A 2,822-nucleotide genomic window follows, 5' to 3' on the forward strand; every position below is an offset into this window, starting at 1 on the left:
TTCTTCTGATTTTGAATTGACGTATGACAAAGATGTCATATCAATCATTCTCAAAGATAAAGACAATCTTGATCAAAAGATCAATTTGTAAAATTGGCAATGGAGAGGTGCTTCTCCTCTTCTTCACAACATAATGCCTCGATCTCCTTACATTTCGGAAGCGACATCTTAGAACATGTAGACGCCTCGAGTTGTATCACTTTGGTGACCTCACGCCTCCCTCTTTGCACGCTTCGGCTGCGTTTGAAACAGACGCGCTAAGGTGCCATAAGAGGGGGCATAACAATAATGAAAAATGCAATTATTGAGTTACCTTGTTTATAGGGAATTGCATTTGTGATATTAAAAGAAAACATGGATGAATTGACATGTGAGGATGCCCTTTGCCCAACGCAATTGAATATTGAAATGATAGCTCATTGATATTTTTGTACGGGCACGTGCTTCTAAAAAATGTTTATAGCATTATATTTAAAATAATGCTATAGTACAAAAAAATCTTAACGGAAAATTTTGACAGACAATGCATGGAATAAAAAAATTGGAAGATGAAAAAAAAACAAAAAGCAAGAGAATTAGGTTTTGCCAGATCTGCATCGATATGAGTTTAATAAGGAATTTCCTGTTATTGAGGCTTTTTCCTTAAATTTAAGATTCTTTTCATGTAATTATCACCGACGAGTAGTATTAAGATTGATCGAAAGAGTGTACTGATTTGCTATACTTTGACCAAGAGCGGAGTTAGAATTTCAGAGTTACGGGAGTAAATTTCAAAACTTTTAATTGAGGGCAAAATTGAAAAATATTAAAAAAAAATTGAAAATGTTGTACAAAATTTTGGATTTAAAATGAGTGTGGGCGCAGGCAATCCCACTGTAGATCTGTCAATGACTTTGACAGTACTCTTTAGCATAAAAACAATGTTAGTGGCCTCCACAATAGAGAAAGAAGCAACATGTTTGTATGTGACAGTCTTAGTAAAGCAAATTGCATTGCGGTGTGATTCGATTACCATAATGATGGGACATGCGAGAACGATCCCTTCTTTCTCTAAGTTGTAACATAAATTTTAGGATGATATAAAGAACGGAATACAGATGGTCGATCAAATCTGTAACACATAATGCGAGAATGTGACACTTTATTTCCCATCCATGAGGATAAATTGAAAAGAGAGCGTGTTAAACGGGTAGTAATAATTGGGCTTCTATCACCGTAAAGGGTCAAGGTATTGGCCCAATTATATTGAGAGGACAAGTTTTATTTGGGTTGGCCTGGTCATCCAAATTTTGTTGGACCAAGCACAAGTAAAGCCATGCCCAATTGTATTGACAACTAGAGAAATGATACCACAAGCCACAACTGCCGATGTCGAGGGCATAACCTTCTTCTATTCCACTTTTTGCTCGATTTGTGGAAAGAAGCCCTGGGACAAGTTACGTGTCATTGACAAATTTCTAAAACAATGTAAATTGGGTTCCACGACACAGTGAATATAAGAGGTGAGTAAAATATTAAAATATCCAGGAATGGAATTCAAATGCTCTGTAACCATAAATGATATGTTTGTACACCAGTAAATCAAGCTACTAGGATTTTGATGCGTGGTATTGTTGCTCTTTAACGTTAGGCATTGGTTTTGAGAAAGGGACAGTTGGGGTGGCAAGTCGGCGGGGCCGACGCTTCCTTGTCGGTTGCGCGGCCTCTTTTATGTCCTCAGGTTATGCTACAAGTAAAGCCATGCCCAATTGTATTGACAACTAGAGAAATGATACCACAAGCCACAACTGCCGATGTCGAGGTCATAACCTTCTTCTATTCCACTTTTTGCTCGATTTGTGGAAAGAAGCCTTGGGACAAGTTACGTGTCATTGACAAATTTCTAAAACAATGTGAATTGGGTTCCACGACACAGTGAATATAAGAGGTGAGTAAAATATTAAAATATCCAGGAATGGAATTCAAATGCTCTGTAACCATAAATGATATGTTTGTACACCAGTAAATCAAGCTACTAGGATTTTGATGCGTGGTATTGATGCTCTTTAACGTTAGGCATTGGTTTCGAGAAAGGGACAGTTGGGGTGGCAAGTCGGCGGGGCCGACGCTTCCATGTCGGTTGCGCGGCCTCTTTTATGTCCGCAGGTTATGCTTTTAGTAGACCTCCTTATATTGTTTCTTAACTAAAGGCGCAAATAATGGGTTAATTATACAAATGGTTGTTCAACTTTAAACCATGAAATTCAAAGCTCGTTTTAGTTATATCATCATGTTACTTTGTTGTTCATTTTTCAACTAAATATCATACAGGACTTCAACATTATAGGATTGCTTGAAAAAATTCTTCCTAAAAGTTTTAGCAAATTTTGATAAATATTTATAAAAATTGTAGGTCCATGAAAGGTGGGATTAAAACTAAAGTTTGACCGATTGAAAATCGATAAAATTTTAGGAATGTTTTCTCAAAGAAGTCCTTCATTAGTTCAATTATGAACATATCACGTAAAATACTCACGTTCAAATCGGCGGCTCATTAAAACACGTGAAGACATTTTTTTTTCACCTCTGAATAGTCAAAATATGTTTCCCAAAACACATTAACTTTAGGTGGTGAGTTACGTCGTTGAACTAATAGAAGATTAACGTTATATATGATTTTTAGTTTAAAGTCCAACGTGGCTAACATGATATTATTACTAACATGAGACTTTAAGTTAATAAGATAAATGGAACTAATCGATGTCATAACTCATTAGCAACACCTTAATGTAAATTTGAGTTACAATTGATACAATTAACCCCCACAATAATTCATTGCGGGC

The sequence above is a fragment of the Olea europaea genome, chromosome 4 (assembly GCF_002742605.1).
Source record: "Olea europaea var. sylvestris chromosome 4, O_europaea_v1, whole genome shotgun sequence".
Classification (NCBI taxonomy): Eukaryota; Viridiplantae; Streptophyta; class Magnoliopsida; order Lamiales; family Oleaceae; genus Olea; species Olea europaea.